The following is a 22,916-nucleotide window of genomic DNA, read 5'->3' as shown; positions in this document are numbered from 1 at the left end:
AATCTTAAAAAAAAAAAAATGTCACGTCCTGTTGATGTATAACAGGTTTCTCCCCACTTCCCTGTATTTGGGATTTGTTGGGACCTATATTATCAGGTTACTGACAGGAGAGCAAAGTCACTCCATCTTCTAGAAATTGTTTTTCTTCCACCCTGTCTGCTTCCAGGCAGTAGACAGTGTGGTTAGAAGCACTGACTATGAAGCCAGATTACGTGTGTCCAAATCTGGGCTATGCCTCCTACAGTTTAATAACCCTGCGTCTTTCCTCCCTGACCTATAAAACAAGTACCTGTGTCCCAGGTTTTTAGAGAGGATGAAATGAGCATGCAAAACGCTTAGCATAGTTCTTGGTGTATGGAAAACAGAAAACTGTGACAGACTGGTGTTATCAGCATCCTCAGGGAGAAGCACAGGTGACTTGGCTTCCTTCAAGCTGAATGTTAGTGGGTCTCAGTCAACCGCCTGTCCTACATGCCCCCCTTGCTCTCAGAATGACCTCACATTAACCCATTCCCTGCGAGTGTGACTGTTTGCCACTGGGCCCAGCAGAGTTCTGGGCGAGGTATAGGTCTAACCCTGTTGACAGTGCAGGCCTCCTTTGGGGATGTTATTTTGGGACCTGGCAATTACCGCTAGGTACAGTATGACTTGCGACAACAAAGAAACACTGGTAAATATCTTCTTGCAATAAGTAGAGTCCTGGCTTTATAATCAGAAATATATATATATATATTTTTTTTTTCACTCTTCAAAAATACTCATTCAGTTCCTTTTTGCCAGGCATGGTATTGAATAACCTGGGCAAAGTAGTGAACAAAGCATACTTTTCCTGCTCCCAGGGAGCTCAAAGTCCAGTGGAGGTGGAGGTGAATGGATACCCAAAGGGTTCAATTGCCATGGGGTGAGTAGTAGACAGAATATGCCTGGGAGGGTGTGGTGTTGTGGAGGACGTTCTCCAGCAGCAGAGTCCCGGGATCCTGTTAGACATGCAGAACCCTAGCTTCCCCGCAGACCTACTGAATTCAGAAGCTGCACTGTAACCAGATCCCTAGTGATTCATATGCATGCTACAGTTGGAGAAACACTTACGTGGAAGAAAGCTTACTGGACTAATTGTTCCTACTGTCTGGCTAGTGGACAGATAACGTGACCTCTGGGCAAATTGCTTAACCTCTCTGGGTCTCATACTCCTCCTGCATTAAAATGGAACAGAATGAACAGAATGAAGAAATACCGAAAATGGTATAAATACTACCTGCTTTGCAGAACACGTAGAAATATTGTGAATTTTAAACGAACTGAATGGAAACACACAGAAATGCGTTACAGAAAACAGTTATATAAATCTAAGACGTCATAAACATCAAGAAAACAGGAATAGCTCTGGGAGGTAAGGGACCCATGACTCCTTTTAGGAGAACTGGAAATGGATTGTTCTTCTAAATGGCAACCATATCCACTGCACGGATGCAGGTCTGCAGCCCGGATTAGGTAACGTGTGTTTTCTTGGATGAATTTCTGTGGAGTTTCGTAGAACTTAACATCCACAGGCACTGTTATAGTCAACCCTCCAGCTGAACTGGGTGATGTTTTTTTTTTTTTTTTTTTTAACTTGCCACTAATATGTATGAATCGTCTGGCCATGCCTGAGCTCTGTCTACACGCTGTCAATTTCATAATCTCGGTATCAACTCAAGTGCCCTTGCACCCTTCCCAGTTCTGCAGTCCTTGGAGAACTTCAGGAGAGAGGTCAGAAGTTACTTGCTAGAATCCTCCTAACTCATCAATGGCAAAACCTGAAGTTGGAATGGGCTGTGCTAAATGTTTTGCATACATTATGCAATTTAATTTGTACTGAGAGATCTATGAGGTATTTCCACTCTGCAGATGAAGAGATGCCAGCTCAGAGGAATTAAGTACGATGGCCAAGTTCGCACAGGACATCCTGACGGTGGTCACACCGCTGAAAGTGAGAGAACCCAGACCCTCGATGCAAAATGATCTGCCTCCAGAACCCTGTTCTTGACCATGCAGTTATCTTCACATCAAGTCATAGAGGTTAATTTCCTCACTGGCTTTTTGCTTGGAAGGGCAAGAAGTTTGCACTAAATGAAGCAGTCTAATCCTACGCTGAGGGAGGCAACCTGTCGCATATAACCTATTGTATTGTGACACCTTGCAATGTGATGACTATTCACCTTACGGGCGCTGGTCTTTCTAAGGCTTCTGTCTATAATAAAAGGGCATATGTACTCTCTGGTCATTGAGTCCCATTGCTGCATGTTATCAAATATGAAGTCAGTCTTTATAAAAAGGAAGTCTTGGATTATTGTGCTGCATTCGGTACACAAAGAAATAGAAGTTGTGTCTATAAAATTATTTCATGTCAATTTCTTAATAATTGAAAAATCTCAAATACTATTTTGAGCAATCTGTCCCCAAAGAACTCACAAGGGACACCTTGGTAAATGTGCCAATTGCCTGGGCTTAGTACTAGCATCTTTTGAGTGATAAGCATTCTACAGTTTACGCATTAACTTCAGTGTTTACTTGACTGAAATGACTTACAAAAAACAATAAGCCAGGTAGCCCCTCTGAGTTAGCGCTTCAGGGTAGGACCGGGGTGGACTACTGCCGTAGAGACTGGGACCGAGGTTTGGGAGAGAATCTTCAACATGTGGTGTTTGTGTGAGGACGCAGAACAGGTTTTTGTTCTGGGCTGCTCTCTGCGCGATGGTTATTTGCTAACCTGACGGGGAGCAGTCCTACTAACTGAGCAAACTGAGGGCGTGTTGCCATGTAGGCCAGTCTGGGATCAGCCATGAGCACAGACTTATTTATAAACCTACAGGAAAGGCCCCTTGAGTGTGCTCTGCCTTCCGACCGGGAATGATGGTGAGAGATTAGTGAGAGAGCACGGGAAGTCCTTGAGGGCCAATGGGGTTTCCAGCCTGGGCATCTGCCCTTTCAGCCAGGAGCTAGCTACAGACTGTTCTCTGGATGGTCAGTGTCCCTCGACTGGTGTGATCTCAAGGCACAGAGACTGACCTTTGGGTGTTGTTTACGAAGTTGATTATAACTTGCACTATGGAGATCATTTGCTCAATAAATATTTAACAAGCACTCATTGCCTGTCTGGTAGTGCTGTAGGCACGGGGCAAGATTACAGGTTCTGTCCTCGCAGAGCTTGCCTTCTGATGGGGGAGGCAGACAACAGGCTGATAAAGTCATGAGAATTTTGGATAGTTCTAAATGCTGTGAAGGAAATAAAACAAAGCAATGAAAGAGAGAGTTTATGTGGGATAAGACTACTTTAGCTCAGAGGATCTAAGAAATGTTTCCCAAGAAAGCAACATTGGAGCAGAGCCTCGACTGATGAGCAGCCTGAGCGTTAGGACTTCAGGTACAGAGAACAGTATGTACAAAGGCCCTGAGGTAGGCTGAGCTCAGCAAAAACATTACGAAGGCCAGTGTGACTACAGATCAGTGAACAAGTAGGGAGAGTTTTTTTTAGCATTGATAAAAATCAGCTTCTATATGACTTCTTTAATATTTGTTGCATAACCTGGATGGTTACTGAAACTTTCTCATGGCAAACTGGAGAAAGAACGTGAGCATAGCTCATGTTCTGTGTCCTTTGTATTGGCACACTCTCAATAAATATTGAGCAGACAACCGACCCTCTCTGAAGATTGTGATTTTTCCATGGTTACTCCAGGCTGACCATAACTGGCCCCTAACTTGTTGCAATGTGAGGGAGCTTCATTGCTTGACTCGTTAACTTTAAAAGTCATGTTTTTAGGACAGCTTTTTAAAAACCACATGCAGAGCAAAAATTGTATCTGCTGTGGTTTTTTAAATAACAGCTTTATTATTATAATTCATATACCATACAGTTCCGTCATTTTTAGTATATTTACCGAGCTGAGTAACCATCAGCACAATTAATTTTAGAACATGTTCACCACCCTAAAGAGAAACCCCACGAGCACCCATCAGTAGTTATTCCCAGCTGCTCCCAATGACCCCTCCCCCAGCAGCCCCAGGCAACTACTGACCCACTCTCTGTCTCTATAGATCTCCTCTTCTGGGCATTTAATAGAACTAGAATCATCCAATATATAATATTTTGTATTGGCTTCTTTATGGTCATCCATTACATGGATACATCACCATTTAGTTACCTACTCATCAGTTGATGGACGTTTGGATTATTTCCATTTTTTGGCAATGATGAATGGTACTTTTAGGAACACTCATGTATACATTCTTTTGTGTGTGAAAGCATATGTTTTCATTTATTTTGGATATTTACCAGTTCGTGGAATTACTGGGTTGTATGATGACTCTACTTTTAAACTTTTTTTAAATTTTAAACTTTTGAGGAACTGCCAGACTATTTCACAGAGGAGCTGCCCCACATCTAAGTTTTTGAAAAGGTTTTCTTTTGATCTCTAGGGACAGAAAGAACATTTAAAAGATATATATACTTATACATATATATGTATATATATATATATTTTTTAAATTTTATTTATTTATTTTTTAATTCTATTTGAGGGAAAGAGTGTGAGTGGGGTGGAGGGGAGGGAGGGGGAGATAATTCAAAGCATCAGGCTCAATTCCATGACTTTGAGATCATGACCTGAACCAAAATCAAGAGTCAGAGGCTTAACCAACTGAGCCATCCATGTGCCCCTAGAGAACATTTTTGTTACCTTGATAATCCTTAGGATTTCAAATATTAAATAGGTGGATCATGAAATAAGGGCTAAAGATGAAAGCATCTGCCCTTTCCTCTAGATTTGAGTTTTGAAACCTTTAATAAATTTCTTTAAATCTCTATTTTATGCTATCTGCAATCACAACATGTTATCTGTGTTCCTTATTATCCATTTCATTTCAAAAATTAATTACATAAAAAATTCCTGACATTTCCTTTAAGTACTTTAGGTCCAGTTAAAAAAAACCCAAGTTAGCATGAGATACTTCTTCACTGACGGAGGCTAGATTTATTTGATTACTTACTATTCATTGGATACCTACTCTAAGCCAGGCATGTTCTAGGTGTTGGATAGTTCCTCTCTGCTTTCAACTTCAGAAGGTTCACTTTATTAGTTATGTGGTTGGAGGAATACTCTGTAGTGTAATTGATTCTTTTTTTTTTTTTAAGGTTTTATTTATTTATTTGAGAGATAGATCGTAGGAGAAAGACAGTGATCATGGGCAGGGAGGAAGAGCAAAGGGAGAAGCAGACTCCCCACTGAGCAGGAAGCTCGAGGTGGGGCTTGATCCCAGGACCCTGGGATGACAACCTGAGCTGAAGGCAGATGCTTAATGACTGAGCCACACAGGCGCTCTATAAATGATTCCTATAGTTCATTTTCCATAAGCAGACCCTTCGCAGATTGAATTTTTGGCTTTTGATATTCATTAGCTTACTTTCTCCAACATATACTATTTGGGCTGCACATAGGGAGTCAGATCTACTGCAGCGTTGTCAGCATGACGAGAATTCCAATAGGTGTTTCTTTATTCACCCCACAGCAATATTAATTTCTTGGCTTATCTGGTGGTATATTGTAACACTATTGGCTAAAGAATCTGTTGAAAAATAATCTTGGCCAGCCAAAGAAAAGTTCACCTAACAGCCTTTCCAAGAATTACACCTAAGCCAGGATTCAGCCCTTGAGTTCATTAAGACCATAGTTGACAGAGCATAGACCCATGTCGACACCAGAGGAAAGATTCAAGTCTTCTTGGTTTTAAGGCTAACTACCATATGAGATTATTCTACTCATTTTCAGATGAGGGAACAGGCACAGGAAGGATAAGGAACCTCATCAAGGTTACAAAGCTATCTTTGACCACATTATCCAAACCAAGAATTAGAAAACTTGAATCTGATCAAAGAATTTTGTACCATTTCAAATGGCAAAATAAATCTCAGAGACATATTTTAGATCTGGAGTTTTGGGAAACTTTTCATGTTTTATTGGAGCAATGAATATAATATTTGAAATTTGGCCTATTACATGAGGGTCTTTCAGGGTGTCCCTTTATTTTCCTATTAGTGTCCCTAATTTTCCAACAATTCCCTATAAAGCTCTTAGGGGAAAACTGGAGGCCACAATAGCCTTTCCTTTTACCAATCCTCATGTGGTACTTCTTAATCTCTCAAATTGGTCCCCTTATCCTTTCATAATCTCATAGGTTTTACAACTTCCTAAGTTTTTTTCCTCAACTGTTTAATCAGCCTCCTAACTAGTCTCTCTCTCTCAGTCTACCCTTCGGTGGTTTCAAAGATTGATCATGTTGAAACACAAATCTAACCATGTCACCCTTCTGTTTAGAATCCTTCAGTGCTTCCTCTTTATTTCCCAGATAAAGCCTTCATATGGAGACAAGAACTCGCATGGTCTAACCCATTGGAGAAGACATTTGTTGTGTTTTGGCTAGTCAGCAATCCAATTTGCTTTTGGAGAATCTTCTGCTGTGGGTACTCCATGGAGTGCTTCTCCATGTGCCCCTAGTTGAGAGATGGTTATCTTGCCCAAGCCAATGTCCGTTTTACCTTTCCTCTGGAACTCTGAATCTTGAATGGAATCTGGCAAGGAGGGAGAAAATAGTCAGAGCCCATTCATTTGCTGATGAGACTATGAGTCCCTGCCAACTAGATCTCTAAGTGGACTCATGTCCACTTGGGTTCTCCATTTATGCAATCCTGCCAAGAGATGGGAACTACTGCTTGCAGTTAAAAGCTCTGTTGCTGTTTACTTTCTACTTCCCACAAATATGCTTACCCTTAATCCTTTGTAATTATCCACTGTAGTTCTCAGTGTAGTCCTTAACAGAAGAAGCTTTCATGCCATTAAGACTTTGTAAACGTAAAGACCTTTTAAATGCTCTTACCTTTGTCTTGGGATGCCTCCTTCTCTACCCAAGCTGTGTTTCTGTTTCTGTGTTCCCTTAATGCAGCATGGGTACCTTAACGGAGGTCCTTAGCACATTCTCCTTACTATTTACCTGTCAGTATTCCCTCCTAGATAGTAGGACCCTTTGTTTTGTGAAATGCCTGGCGCAAAATAAATGATTAAGAATTTTTGATGAGTGAGTAAATAAGAATAAATAAGAATTGACAATATATTTTGTAGTTCATGCATGAGGTTTTGTGTTATGGACAACAGATTTCAGAAAACAGGTTGCAAGTTGTAGATCATAGAATCGACATAAATTGCAAGAGACTAACCATCAGGTAAATTGCTGATGAGATTAAGATAAATTTATCAGAATAAGGGTGGTGATCACTAAGTCTTACAACAAATAGCATTTGTTTTACTGTTAAGCTTTTTTTTTTTTTAAACTAGATAGTAATTTTAAAACATTATTTTAAATACAGCTTAGTTAAAGAGTGTAGCAGTTAAGAGCACAGAATGCCAGAGTTAGACAGTCTGGATTTAAACTTCACTACTTCTTTTTTTCCATCTATAAAATAGGGGAAATAATATTCTTAAGTGCTTAGCACAGCCCCTAGTAGTTCTGGTCATCTCCATTTGCCAGTTTCTCCCATTCAATTCAGTTTCTGCCCTTCTTTGTCCTGCTCTGGACCCAGGAGGCTGACCACTTGTGGGGTTCTTGGTGCATGGCTTCACCTTGGCTTTGGCCAATGGTGAACACCATCGAGAGGTGTGCAAGCAGAGAGAGGCAGGGGTATTCTCTCCACACTCGTCTTGGCACTTTGTCTCTGACACTCAGACTATGTCTCCTCTCAATTCCAGCTCCCTTTGGTGGTGGGGGGGGGGGTGTCAGGGGGTGGGATCCATCCTTTGCAAGCTCTGCTTTCCTAGGTACTGGTAACACTAGGTCTTCTCTTTGTTACTTAAGGCCCAGCAGCAGCAATCACGTCCCACTGTCTGGTCTTTGGATGCCTCTTGTTTATGCCTTTAACCCTGCCCACAGTGCTAAAATTATTTCCCTTAAGATTCCTTCACTTAATTATCTGAGATGTCTTCTGTTTCCTGCCTGGATCTTGACTAATACACTCTTATGTATAAATCGCTTAAAAATGTGAACTATTTTTATATTTAATTATTAATATTAAATGTTCAATTATTCAATTTTAAAATGAATATTAAACACCATTAATGGAACATAGGTAAGTTGCCATAAATAGATTATTGTAAATATTAAATATTGTTATGATATTAAAACATTTATGGCTATTGAGTAGAAAACAGGATTCACACCTTTAAAATAAAGCAGAGGATTTCAAGCACATTTCAGCTGTACAGTTGGCTGTTTTGCCTGTGGTTTGGAACAACTGCCAAGTACTCAGATGGAAAGTTGAAGAAGCTGTCCAGGGTGTGGGTAGGAGGGCGAGAGCCGAGCACACCTTCCCACGTGAGCACGCCTGGGGTGGTGGGAACAGTCTGCTCGTGCTGTTGGGCTGATCCCACTCGCACTTTTCCCGCCTATGCCCAAACTCTTACAGAACTTGGTTGACTGTACACTTTCGTCCCTCAAGGGTGTATTTTTTTCTTTATAACTTTGAGTTTCATAGGTTAGCTACCATGTTTGAAATCAGGCTCAACAAGTCAAAAGAGGTGACCATTTTTCAAACCCCCAAACCCCGAATGTTTACTCACTGAGACCATGTGGTAAACTGGTTGGATTGTCCATGGTCTTGGACCACATAGACCCTGTGCACAGAGTAGAGGTCAGGCATTCTCACCTCCATCATGTGGTGAGGAAGGGAAGACTAAAACTTCCCACCTGGGGGCGGAAACATTGTTCCCGGCTGTCTGAAACACACAGCACGTAAGTCAGATACCAAGGCAGAACCCCATGAACAAAATAGGCTCTGTTTCACAAAAAGGTTCAGTTCAGTGGCCTTAGGTTTATTTTAAAACAACATTAATCAATTCCACCTGTGTTTTCAAAAAAAGACATTGAATTCATTGGTACATTTGAACCTGACAGCCTGCCTTTGGGATTAAAGCCTTTTCTGGTGATCTATTATCCAATAAGATTACATCATAAATCATACAACCTGAATTTGTCACAGACACGATTCTGTGAGTCAATGAAAATGTGAGAAATAGTCTGAAACTGTCCCGGACACATGAGGGAGTTCTCTCCTTCCCTCCTTCAGTACAGTTCTGGAGACTCTCCTACGCACAAGCGCGGTGCTGGATCTTGAGCTAGTGCTGTGAACAGGAGAAAGGCAGAAACCATACAGTCTCATCTCACAAGCGTGGCCTCTGCATTCCCGCTGCCTGTCTGCTTCCATCTCTGCTGCTTTGTTGCCTTCTGACTTTGGGAGTTCACTGAACCTCATGGGGCCTTAGTTTCCCATCTATAAAATGGAAACTCTAATTTGAAAAGAAATATCTATCTATGGATATCCCTGTGTTCACCACAGTATTATTTACAATAGCCAAGATATAGCAGTAACCTAAGTGTCCATCAGTAGGTGAATGGATCAAGAAGATGTGGCAAGTATATACACAATGGAATATTACCAAGCCATAAAAAAGAATGAGGTCTTGCCATTTGCGACCATATGGAAGAAACTAGAGGGTAGCATGCTAAGTGAAAGAAGTTATAAGAAAAAAACAAATACCATATGACTTCACTTACATGTAGAATCTAAAAACAAAACAGACAAAAAAAAATAATAAAACAGTAACAGACTCATAGATCCAGAGAACAAACTGATGGTTGCCAGAGGGGAGGGAGGTGGTGGATGAAATCGGTGAAGGGGGTTCAGAGGTACAATCTTCCAGTTATAAAATAAATAAGACATGGAGATTTAAGGTACAGTATAGTTGTTACAATATTGTAACAACTTCATATAGTGACAGATGGTAACGACTTATTATGGTGACCCTCTCATACTTGTATGTAAATACTGAATCATTATGTTGTACACCTGAAACTAACATAATATTGCATGTCGATCGTTCTTCAGTTAAAAAAAGTAATAGAATAGAGCTTGGCAGAATACGGGCACTGTTGCAGCAAAAAAGCCACCAACAGTTTGAGCATGTATTCATGCATTCACGGCTCATTTGGCCACTCACTCATCAGCAAAAGTTCATTAAGCAAAGTGCTTCTCTACTGCTGTCACTGTGCCCTAGGGAGCAGTGATGAACAGGACAGACCAGGTACCTGCCTTCAGGATTTTATTGTTGCCCTGTGCAAACAATGAGTACATCATAGATGTCTGGAGTCCCATATGTGGATATAAACTGGGTGCTCTGGAAACTGGTACATATAAAAATGTAATTTTTTTTATGGCCTTGAAACCATGCAAAGCAGGTCAGAAGGATGTTGAGTGGAAAGTGTATATATGTGTACACACACACAGAGAAGGACACACATTCTATGTAGTTTTACATTTCAGATTTCCACTTCCATGAAGATAGAGAGTAGTGGTTCAGAGCATGGATGCCTAGATTAAAACTCCAGCCCTACTGTCATTCACTGTGTGATTAGAGGCAAATTATTTAACTTCTCTCTGGTTCATTTTCATTAGCAGCCAACGTGGATGATTATAATAGCGCGTACTTCGGTCCACTGTGGATTGTAGTGAGTTTAGTGAGCTGACGGTCCACAATGTTAGCTCTTACCAGCCTTGGATCATTTTCATAAGGTAGAGTGGGAAAGGCACAGGTTTAATAACCAGCCAGACCAGGGCCTGAGTCCTACTTCATCACTTACCAACCAAGCCAGTAACTCAGCTTCTGAATTCCAGTTTTCTCACCTGTAAAACAAAGATAGCAATACGTAACTCTATGAGATTGCATAGTTCTTGGCAATTACCAGGCACTCAAAGAACAGCATTCATCCCTCTTTATCCCTTCCCTAAGATTAAAAACCATTTGAGCCCAATAATGGGAAGAAAGTAAAGGCAAGAAAAAGAAGAAACAATATTTTGGAGAATTACAAGTAAAAATATGATGCAGTATGTTTTTTAAGGTCATTTTTAACATTTGAAAATGTGTCTTTAAAAACAAATCTCTGTAAGTATGTGAGAGAATGGCTTATCCACTTCTAGTTTTGTTTTTCATCTTTTGTCTGTTAGAGTGTGAGTGAATGAAATGGAATTCATAGAATGATCTCTATATCAGAGCTAACTGCTATAAAAAACTCTATTTTCTTTATTATTATTTTCAAATGTAGTGTCTATGTAGCTATGCCATCATTCATAAACAGGGGAAGAGCAGCATGTACAAAAGAAGAGAAGCATGTCCTGCTGTAGTAAGTCAGGAAAGAAAGGCTGCTCAGCTGGGCAGGCTCTGGACGGATGACTCAGGTGTTGTGCAAGTGTCCCACCCTCCCCTGACCCCTGATGCGTCCATCCACCCTCCGCATTTCTGGCTTCCTGGCTGGTGTGAGGTCTGCACGGCAATTTTGGGTTAATTTCTCTGTCTTTTCTCTAAATGATTAAATCAGCAAATGGTCTACGTGGGGGGTGGGCCTTAGGCTGTCTCACAAATCACCAACTTCTTAATAAGTGCTCCAAACAATAATAATAATGCAAGACAAAGGACCAACTTCTCAGTCCAGGGTACTGCCTTTATATCAATTTTTCTTTAAATGCACATTCAGGTTTTTTTTCTTCCCAAGGGAGTTTTATTAAATCCAGCTTATTTGATGACCTGTCTTTTTCTCTTACTCTGTCTTGCAAGTACATATGCTTCTGGGCCGAAGAGAGGCCCGAAGGGCAAGGCCTGCACACAGCTATAAAGCCAGAATACTGAAACTCATCTGACCCTTACCTCACTAGCAAATCTTGCTTCTTCCAGTCAATGGGGACGAAAATTCTGGATGATAAGGAGGTGGTTTTGGTCTTGTCTTTGCCAACCTGCTCTCCACTTCCTCTGCACTGTGAGAGCAGTGTGGGAGCATGTGAGATCAGAACATCCCCAGCTTCTCTGGGTCAAATTCCACTCATGGGTAAAGTGTCAGGGTTGGGCTAGATTTCTGAGCTCTCTTGCATGTCTAATTGCTCTGCTGAGGTGTGACTGAACAATGAACCTTCACAAGCGGGTAGGGGCAATTCTTACATTCTAGTAATGGCAGCAATTCCCTAAGCCAGCATCCACTGCTCCCAGAGCCACCTTCCTAACTCCTGAAGTCCTCTGGGCTTCTTCTGCCCACTCTGTTCATTGCAGTAGAAGCCTGGGCCCCCAGCCATGCGAGTTTTGGACCCAGTCTTTGGGATCCAGTCTTACACTAAAGTTGGGACCATGCTCCCGTGTGTAAGAATGAGCTCATTTTCAGTTCTTACTTGATAGGTATGGACTGGCCTGAGCAGACATGGGAGTACTGGTCATACACTCTCCTTTAAAAAAATCTGGGAGGGGCCCCTGGAGAGTGCAGTCTGGCTAAGTGACCACATCTTGGTTTCGACTCAGGTGGTGATCTCAGGGTCTTGGGATCAAGCCCTGCATGGGGCTCCATGCTCAGCACGGGGTCTGCTTGGAATTCTCTCCCTCTGCCCCTCCTGCTGGGGCTTGTTCTCTCTAGAAATAAAGGATTAAATCTTAGGGAAAAAAAATTCTGGGAAAACTTGGTGGAGATGAGAACAGGGACAGGCACCTTCAGAAACCAACTGGTGAACAAATATTTTCAAGAACACAAATATTTTTCCTTGTCCTCAAAATATAATTTTATATACATGGATTTCTTCAACCAACTAACTACCAAGATGACACTTTTTTTGGTGGTTAGAAGATATTTGAATCAAAGATAAAACTTTCTAAAATATCTTTTATCAAAACATATGGAGAAAAGGACACATGCGATCAATGTGCAGGTCAATACATTCTTATAAAGTGAACCATTGAGTAACCAAAACCAACTCAAAAGTAGAACATAGTGAGAAGTCCTTATTCTATCTTCTCTCCTTCTCAGGAATATGTTTATGATCTTATTAACAGCATCACCTCTCTGTGTTCCCTTCCAGAACCATTCCTGGGGCCACCCCCCTCTCATTCTCACGGTTACTTCATTCCCTGCCCCCCATCTTCCGCCCTCTTAGGACAAAACAAAACACCCTGTATCAACTAGCACTGGCCATTCTCTTCCTCATAACCTGAAAGTCAGTAAATTGGGTCCAAAAGGAATGGTGGGGCGCAAAGGGGATGAACCACTGTTTTCCTATCAGTAAGAAAACTGGATATGTGCTGTCAGGGTCCTCAGGATTTTTGGAGCTCTCATTTCGGGGAGACCGTACCATGCAGCCAAGATGAGAAAAGAGAGGCTCAGGAAGGTGAGGCAGCTTAATCTCGATTTCAGAAAAGAAACCTTTGCAAAGTGTGGAGTCTTGGCCTAGGTCAGAACCAGAGGCTTCGGGGTATAAGGAGAACCCTCACCTCGGTAATGAATAGTGGCCCTAGGCCTCTTTGAGAAGCTGGTGGAAGGCATGGTGCTTTTTCCCAGAAAAATGTATACACCGAAAGCACCTATCAATTTAGGGGTTCCCCTCACCAGTGAGCCCCTGGTACTTAGGAACTGTCCCCCATCTGCTGCAGTGCCTCTCTGTGGGGATTCAGCACACATCCAGTTCAGCTCCCATGACCATTACCTTTCAGCCACAGACAGGTGTACTGTTAATGCAGTGCGCCTGCCCCACAGACGGAACTGTACTTAGATGCACCCTCTCTCCCAGCAGCCGTGCGCACTGCAGGGTCGCCCTCCTTTCCCATGGAGCTGTCACAAAGGACAGCACTTGGCATCCTCACTCCTCACTGCCCAGGAGCACCGACTCCACAAAGTTCTGGTGCCCGGTTCTCTGGGATCGCTGCCAGCTGGGTATACAGCTCTGGCCAGGAGGGCGCCCAGCGGCCCCAGGAGACTAGGAGACCGGAGGCGGCTTGCCCTCATCTCGGCTAGACCCCGGCTTCCGCAAATACACTGGGTCTTTGGCTAGCCCGTGCGGGCACGCGGTGGGCGGCAAGGGCGCGGAGGCGCGGGGGGGCGCGCGCGTGTGCGCACCGATAGGACGCCTGGCCGGCGGTACCCCGCTCTCCCGAGGCCCTGGTGGCCCGGGGCCGGGCGGGGGCCGGAGCCGCGAGAGCAGGAGCAGCGCCCCTACCGCCCGCTTTTCCGCCTCCATCTCCTCCGCCTCCTCCTCCTTCCCCCAGCCACCCGCGCAGTCACAACCGGTTCAGACTGGCCAGGGTGCCCCGCAAAGGAAAGAGGCAGGGGGCAAACTGCGGGGAAGAACTTCCCGGGAAGGAGTAGGAGGAGGAGGAAGAGAAGGTGGAGCCCCGAGGAGGGGGCCGGCTCCCTCTCTCCCTGCACGCGGCCGCCGCCGGCGCGGGGCTCGGCGGGGGCAGAGGGTGGCGGCTCCCGGGGCCGCGCGTAGCGGGACCGATTGCCCAATACTCCGGCAGGGGCCGGGGCCGGGCCCGGGCCCCCGGATAAATACCTCCTTCAGGCCGCGAGCAGCAGGGGAGAGCAGCGGCCGCGTTTCTCACCTCACCACCCGCCCGGCTCGCCCGGGGCTCTGCGCCCGCAGCTGCGCCCCGGAGCCCCGGCCGAGGCCGCTACCCAGGTAAAGGGCTGGAGCTCGCGGGAGGGCGCCAAGGCTCGGCGGGCACCCGCGCTGCCTCGCCTCCCAGAGGCGAGAAGTAAACTCCTCTGGCTCGGAGCGGGAGGCGGCGGCGGCGACGCTGTTACCCGCGGTCAAGCACTTTGGAACAGGTTTCTGGTTTAGGGTGTGTACCGGGGGGCTGAGCGTCCTCCGTGTGCCCAGCCCTGCATACCCGCCCCTATGGAAAGGTGCTTCTCCGCGGTGGGCAAGTTTTCCCAGCAATCTCAGGGGGCATTTTGCGCGGAGGTGGAAGAGGGAGACACAGATAGAAAGAAAGGGGTCCTGGAGGAAGGACCGTGCTCAGGTCCGGCTCAGAACTCCCGAGACAGCAGCTGGTGGCAGAGAGGGGCTTGGGGGGCAATGCGACCGGGTGGTCCCCTCTTTCTCAGAGAGCAGAGAGGACTCCAGGTACCTCGCTGGTGCACGCTGCCGCCCTCGGGAGGGTCGCGGCCGGGGCCCCCGGGTACTCCAGGGCTTGCGGGGGCGGGCGGGAGGCAGCGCGCGGGGCTAGCTGCTTCTACGCCGCCGCGCCAGGTTCAGCACCACCGGGTCAGTCCGGGCGACCGCCGCGGGAGGCACAGCACCTCGGCCTCCCGGACACGCGCGGGAATTGGGAGGACTTGGAGATTACCGCTCCATCTGTGGTTCGCGGCGGGTAACCTGCTCAGCTGTCCGCGGCGCCGGAGGCTCTGGAAAGTGCTGAAACCATTTAAAAACTTGGTCATCAAAAGCAAATCAATGCTTCTTTGGTTGCCAGGTCTAATTCATTCAGCACAGGTCAATCCATCCGGGCTGTTTAGGGGGGATTTACACTAAACAATATACTTAAACAATAAGTTATTTCATATAACATTTTGGGGACCAATTTCCTGGGTCACAATTAGTTTCGGTGTATTTTTTTTTTTAAATCTCCAATTATCTGGGTAGTAGTTCAGAACGCAGATGGATTCTTCCTTCCCCCCAGTAGGATATTTAGTTGTTCCATCAAATTGTGTTAATTTAGTATGTTCTGATAGTTTCTTAGATTCAGGTTGGCTTTAGCTCTGAGAAATTGTTCTGACCGCAAGAGTACTTATATTTTGAGCTAGTTGGCCTTTTCTTTGGGAGAGGCTTTGCAGATACCGGCATATTTCTTGTAGCTAATGAGATTGAGCAAGTATTTAACAACCGAGTTCAAGCAAAGAACACATGGTCCCTGCCTTCAAAGAGTTTAGTCTAGTGCGAAATGGGTATGTTTACAAATATCTACAATACAAGATAGTACAAATGGAGACAGATGGCAGCAACATCATTAGTGTGCTGTTGATGGCAGAGAAAAGGGAAGGTTCATTCAAGGTTAAGAACTAAAAAAAGTTACATAGCAGGTGTAGTGTTTGAGCTGGTATTTGAAGAAGGAAGAGGATTTCCTCCATTGAAGGGAGCCTTGCTGGAACAAGTGAATGGCACAGAGTTCTGGAAGTCCAATGTGTCCAAAGGAAGCAGGGTAGTTTGGAGTGGCTGGAGCCTGGAATTTCAGATAGATAAGGCTGGGAGATAGGATGGGGCTAGATTGGGGAGAATATGACCAGCCATGTGAAGAAATTAAAAATGTGATTGAACATCATTATTATTGTTATTATTATTATTTATACCAGCAATGTTAGCATCCTTAACTATAATTTATACCTTGAAGTTCAGTTTTGTTTATTTTTTATTTTTTAAAAGATTTTACTTATTTATTTGACACAGAGAGAGAGATCACAAGTAGGCAGAGAGGCAAGCAGGGGGGTGAGGGGAGGCAGGCTCCTTACTGAGCAGAGAGCCTGATGTGGGGCTAGATCCCAGGATCCTGAGATCATGACCTGAGCCCAAAGCAGAGGCTTTATTTAACCCACTGAACCACCCAGGCGCCCTCAGTTTTGTATATATCCTAAAATAAATAAAGGGATATAATCTAAATGGTATTTGCTTCCTATAAACATTACTGTAAAAGAGTAATATATTTCAAGTAGCCTTTAATGCTTTATATAAATCCAATAGTTTTCCCTCCAAGTCTGCAGTCTTATGGTATACCGACTCTTAGTTTGATGAAAATTCCGGATAGGAAGACACATCCACTTTCCTGAGCAATATGCAGAGTAGAGACACTGTCTGTTCTGTGTTTCCACTGCCAATAATAATAATTATTATTAATGTTTATTAAAGATGATATGTCATGTGAGCCACATGCCTTATTTTGTCGAGGAAGAAGGCATAATTTTGATCTTAAGCTGATAATGTTAATAAGATCACTCAGCTAAGTAGATGATGGGACCAGAATTTGAAGCCCAGAAATGTCTCTCAAAAGCCCATCCTTTGAACTTGAATCCTATTGTTGGACTGTCACGCAACAAGGGCATAATACATGATAGCTAGTTAAAAGAAATTAGAAATTGAGCCTGCTACCAGTAGAAGTGTTTCTGTATTTTTTTAAATTTGCATCCTCATTCACATCATTCTGATTTTATTATTTTAATTGTTATAAAGACGTATAGCATTGTATTACTTTTACATGTACAGCATAATGATTCGATATATGTATATATTGTGAAGTGATTACGACTGTAAGCTTAGTTAACACCCATCATCACACATACAGTTTTTTGGGTGATGAGAACTTTTAAGATCCATTCTTTCAAATATATGATATACTAGGTCATCATATTGTACATTACTCATCATTCTGATTAATTTCACTTTATAAATTAATGATGCGACATTTAAAAAAATTTTTTTAAAGATTTTGTTTATTTGTTTGACAGAGAGAGATAGTGAGAGAGGGAACACAAGCTGGGGGATTGGGAGAGGGAGAAGCAGGCTTCCGGCTGAGCGGGGGCTCCGTGTGGGACCCCATCCAGGACTTTGGGATCATGATCTGAGCTGAAGGCAGACGCTTAACGACTGAGCCATCCAGGTGCCCGAGACATTTAAATGTTTTAACACATCTTCAAACTATTCTATGATCTTGTGTTTTTATGACACACCCCAAAGAAACTCTTTAGCACTTTGAGAAGAGAGAGATAGGTTATGGATGGGTAAAACATTAGCAAATATGACACAAAGACCAGATCTGCCAGATTCTCTGGAAGAGTGTCAATTTCAAATATCCTTCTCATTATTCCCAATAACCCTCCCGAATGCACCAGATATTTTTGTGTTTCAACATCCCATATAGGTTGCCTTGTGTCTTGAGTTTTTATTCTGAAAGTGATACAGCAAATATACTGGTTTATACATGACATACTCAATTGTGTGCTCAGACAACAGATTGGACTCTACATAATCATGTACAAATTATGCAAAACATATACTAAGCAAAAGAATACACCGGTGTAGATACTATCATCACACGAACCATATCACTCAAAGCATGGCCCAAATAGTAGCTACCACTCCAGGGAAAAGCTAAAACAAGAGCCCAGTAGCATAGGACACATGATAAGAGTATGGGATGCTGCGAAATGATTATACCAAATTTAAGCATCTGTCTCTCACTTGCTTGTTCTTAACTCTGTTAAATCTAGATCTTTCCATCTTTTCTCAGACTCTGCGTGGTTTACAAATTTGGCCATTTTCTCTTCTGAGCCTGAGAGCGGTACTGGAAGTAGGTGACTATTACTGGATTAGTCAGTGAGGGACCTGGGTACTGGACTCTCCTCTAACCACACACCCCCAGATTGGTGGAAGCAAGTTCACAGGGTTCAGCCAGGGGAGACAGGCAAGGCAGATGATGGGTAGAGTGGGGAGAGGTGAAACTCTCAATGCAGGTCAACCTTGGTCTTGTGTCAGGGAGATGTTAGAGAGTGGAAGGAACTGGAGAGAACATGGCCATTCCGTGACGATGAAAGCGACTCAGTTCCAGCCAACTGTTATGTGGGAATAAGGGCCCAGTGTTGCCGGGTCTTCTGATGGATTTTCAAGAGAATCCAAAAAGTCAGATTTTTATGTGAAATCTTCCAGTTTTAAATTCATTCAGAATTTGCAAAAGTAAAATAAAAATAAAATAAAAAAATAAAAAATTGTGCAGGCCAACAAAATACCTCTGGAGATCTAGAGATCAGATCTGGTTTGAAGGCTGTCACTTTGCTAGATGATTCCTAAGGCTCCTTCTGGCTTCAGGCTTCCATGATCCTATACTCAATCCGTGTTATCTCTAACCTATTTCTTCCATTTTGGTGAAACATAACACCATATCTAAGTCATGCTTTGGAGGATAATTTAGCTTTGGAGGAGCTCTTTGCTAAGTGCTGGACTGTGATCGATTTGTAAGGCCTTAAAGAGAAAGAATGTCCTTTTTTGATGGCCAAGCTGTTTTCATAATTCATAGGTTCCAGCAGTTAATTACTTGTGTTAATTATCTCTTTTGGGGATGGTTAATGTGATTTAATTCGAGGGCCCAGAGTTATTTCTCTAAACATTTTCCTTCTCACTCCAACCTGAGATAATAACCCGTCAGGAAATTGATCCTGGCTCCCCCTTGGGCAACTTGTACTCGTGGTCTGACTTATGGCCCTTGGACAAAGAAATCTTCATCGTCTTTACCCTGGCAAAGTTTCACTGTGTAGTCTGTCTCTCCTTTTAAACTTGGAAGTATTTGGGAATGTTCTTGAATTGCATACTGAATTAAGGGTTTAGCTTTTGAGTTGTGTTAATTCAGCAGTTTAGGGCCTTTTTTTTTTTTTTTAAACATTCTTATATGGACCCCAAAGTAAAAATGAAAACAAAAAGTAATGCATTTATGTCTGATTCCAATTCCAAATTACCTTTAATAACTCTGGTTCCTCTGCAGTCAAAACTCTTTAATATAAATTTTTTTTAAAGCTCAGTGTATTGGATTTAACTGGCTAAGATGTATTCCTCACTTTATGTCAATGAGCCATTTTACAAACAAAAGAGTCTGATTCTAACTGAAAAGTTCAGAGCAGATGTTGACAATGAGACGGAAGCATTTGAATAAATAACACAAGAATGGCATGTTTAGAGAAACCACATATCTTCTTGTGACGGAGCTGATTTCAAGAGGACAGAGGACAAACAGAAGGCTCTGGATGACAGTTGTGAGCCACAGTTTGTCCTTGTTCTGGCTCCAGGAATGTGTCGCCCACCCCCACCTCCCAAAGTGCCCCTGCCCCTGCCCCCCTACCATATTGCCCTTCAGTGTGTCAATCATGTTTAACATTTAAAACCAAATCTAGAATCAGGTAACTGTCTGGCCGTTAAAGACATAGCATTTGATATTATATTGGTAAAAAAGTTTGAATTAGAAAAAACCCTACAATTTCTTTATTTTTATCCACGTGTTTGGCTAGTCCTTCAGATTCAATGATGGAAGCAACCTCTAATCTCCATGATTGCAGGGACCAGGCCGTCTTGGTTCCACCGTGCCTTCTAATTCATTTTCTTCTAAATAAAGGCATGTTATCTTCTAAATGCACGTAATTCATTTTGTTGAATGAGAGATGTTTGATTCATCATTTTAATAGAGTTAGGTAAGTAGGTTTTTTTTTTTTTTTTAGCATTCATTAATTTCATAAAGATTTATTGAGCTTTTACTATGTGTCCAACACAATTCTTAGTGCTTGGGATGTGGGACAGGCTTGTAAGTTAACAAATAGTAACAAGCAATAACAGTTTATTGGGATGAATGTTGTAATAGCAAGATTGTCCAAATTGGTATGAGATATTAGGGGAGGATAGATTGACTGTTGAAGAGTCAGGATGGCATTAAGTAGAAAGAGACATTTTAGGCTAAGTCTTAGAGGAAAAGCAGGAGCTTGTCAGTAGGCAGGTTGGAGATAGGCATTACAGCCCCTCTCTAAAGGACGGAAGGAGCGGGGCTCATGTGCTGAATTGCGACAATGGCTTGGGGACCACAGGCTTGTGGGACATCCTAAAGGGGTATAGTTGGGAGTTGGATTGTTGCAGATTTTTAGAGGAAAACAAAAGGCATCTAGTAACTCGCTGGGTATTTAAAAATGTAAATATCTAATGTATGGACAAAACATGGATTTCTAGAACAAATTTTTCATTTTTATAAGTTTTGAATACTCATTCATTGATGGGGGACTGTCAGCTCCATGAGGGCAGGAAAAATCTTAGATTTTCTTATATGCTTTTACTAATGAATTAAACAGAGAGCTTGTGCCCTACTAGTGGATACACTGTGGGTGGTGAGGGATGGCTGAGAGATCTGAGAAGTTGGAGGCGGAATTTGAGATGAGAAGCCTGGTTTGGCCGCAGCCTGCAGGTGCATTGCTGCAGGGAGAGAACAGAAGCAGAAGGGTCTGTGAGCAGGCAGCTGTACGGATTTGCAAAGATGTAGAGGGAGGGTCCGACCCCAGAGCTCCTGCTTGGTAGGCCGGGTCCTGGCTGACCTGGGATCCAGGGGAGGAGGATCAGGGACGGGCTGCAGACGGCGCTTTCTGCTTGGTCCAATGAAAGCCTGGCTGTGTTGGTTTTCCAGATGAAATTCCAGATGAATTTGGGAGGAGGAGATTGATGGCTGCATGGGGTGGGAGGGGCCTGAACCCAGCCAGAGGGGCATTTTGACATAGAAAATGATAAGAAATGGGGTAGACCTGTGGGTTTGGAGTTCTGGAGAGAGGTCAGGCCTGCAGATGGAGATTTGGGACTCCATCCTTTGCAGACATGCGGTCCCCCAGTGAGGCTAGAGAGCTTGTGGGGTCGGGTGGGTGCGGAAGACCAGGGGGGGCGCTGGTTTGCAGAGAAGATTGGGGAGGGGGGCGGTGGTTGGGCACTGTCAGGAGGGTGGTGGAAGGCAAGCCCGACCTGGCTCCGCGCTGAGGCGGTGGGGGCTCCACAGCCGGAGCATTTCTCTTGTGTGGACGCGTGGGAGCCAGACCACAGTTGCGGAATCATCAGGGGGTGAGAAAGTGGAGCCAGGGAGCGTGTTCTTTCGCGTTTTTCTCAGAAAACCTGTGAAAGGCGCAAGGACCGTGAGGAGAACGGTGCGCACTCACTCTGCCAAGCCCCGGGCTTTGGGTTGCGTGGATTGTGTCCTGTGTTTCTCCTAAAAGTCCCGAGACGTTGGAGTTCTTGCTCTTTCCATTCTGTAGATGAAGAAACTGGGAAGATCGTGAACTTGCGGTGAGTCTTGGGGCTAAGGGCCGGGTGCAACCACGAACCCCAGAGAAATGACTCCAGGGTCCATGTTCTAGAGCAGGGACTTGTGGCAATTTGACAGTGACCCGCAGTGCGATATGTTTGTGCGCCCTGCACACACACACACACACACACACACACACTCATACACCCCGAAGCGCAGTTTCCCAGACTGCCACGGAGCCCTCACCACCCTGCAGGAGCTGTTCTTACATTTTTGATTCTTACCTGTTTTGTTCCAATTAAAAAAAAAAAATGTACTCACAATCCACACTTGATTTCATGACCTGCGATGCATTGCAGAGTTTGGACAACACTGCTCTAGCCCACAGCTTGGTGGGCTTCCCAAACTGCTGCTTAATACTCTTTTCTGTTACACTCAACGAACATTGATTGAGTGCCTATTGTATGCATAGATGCAGAAAGAACGTAAAGAAGATAAGTTGTGTGCTGGCTTCGGCAGCACATATACTAAAATTGGAACGATACAGAGAAGATTAGCATGGCCCCTGTGCAAGGATGACACGCAAATTTCTGAAGCGTTCCATATTTTTAAAAAATAAAAAATAAAAATAAATAAAAATAAAAAACAAAAACAAAAACAAAAGAATATAAGTTGTGCCCTTTGCCCAGGAATTTTTGTTAGTGAAGAGGAAGGGAAGAGGATGAGTAAATGGCACACCAGAATGAAATAAGAAGAAAAGAGTGATGTAAGCCACATCGCATGGAAGCCCAGGGCGCTTAATGCTGGCTCTAAATGTGTATGGATTTGACTAGTAGTGTCTGTTGTTTCCTGTGCTATGAAAATATTTTTAAAAAACTTTTATGAAATGAATACAAATGTCTCTGGTAAAGACTTTTAAGAGTAGAGGCCAAAGGAGATTTGAAGACCATGATATTCTGTGTATTTTTCTCAAAGCTCCTGAAGTGGTCAAAATATTATTTTTATCTAGACATCTGTTTGTTCAGTGTAAACCCCCTGGATGATGTTAGCAAATTCAGTCATATTAAAGAAATCCATTAAAGGGGCGCCTGGGTGGCTCAGTCGGTTAAACATTCACTCTTGGCTCTGGCGCAGGCCATGATCTCAGGGTCACGAGACTGAGACTATGTCAGGTTCCACACTCAGCATGGAGTGGGCATGAGTTCCTCTCCCTCTGCCTCTCTCCCT

General features: G+C 43.6%; 1 protein-coding gene and 1 long non-coding RNA gene across 3 annotated transcripts in view; one reads left to right on the top strand and one right to left on the bottom strand.

The window, feature by feature from the left end:
* Positions 1-6,016: 6,016 nt before the first annotated feature.
* Positions 6,017-11,919, bottom strand: LOC309860100. Its single transcript, XR_014309149.1, has 3 exons — positions 11,784-11,919; positions 10,723-10,765; positions 6,017-6,607 (listed from the first exon to the last, which is right to left on the bottom strand). It is a non-coding gene; the product is annotated as an uncharacterized lncRNA (long non-coding RNA).
* Positions 11,920-13,971: 2,052 nt separating this feature from the next.
* SLC16A9 (solute carrier family 16 member 9) overlaps positions 13,972-22,916 on the top strand; it is a 54,903-nt gene continuing 45,958 nt past the window's right edge. The window contains exon 1 of one of the 2 annotated variants that reach the window (XM_082721625.1): positions 13,972-14,566. The gene's annotated coding sequence lies outside the window, so the exon portion shown is untranslated. The remainder of the gene's footprint in view (positions 14,567-22,916) is intronic. The other variant, XM_082721623.1, reaches the window with a different exon arrangement.

The sequence above is a fragment of the Mustela nivalis genome (assembly GCF_964662115.1).
Source record: "Mustela nivalis genome assembly, chromosome: 2".
Classification (NCBI taxonomy): domain Eukaryota; kingdom Metazoa; phylum Chordata; class Mammalia; order Carnivora; family Mustelidae; genus Mustela; species Mustela nivalis.
This window is presented reverse-complemented; position numbering and strand designations above follow the sequence as displayed.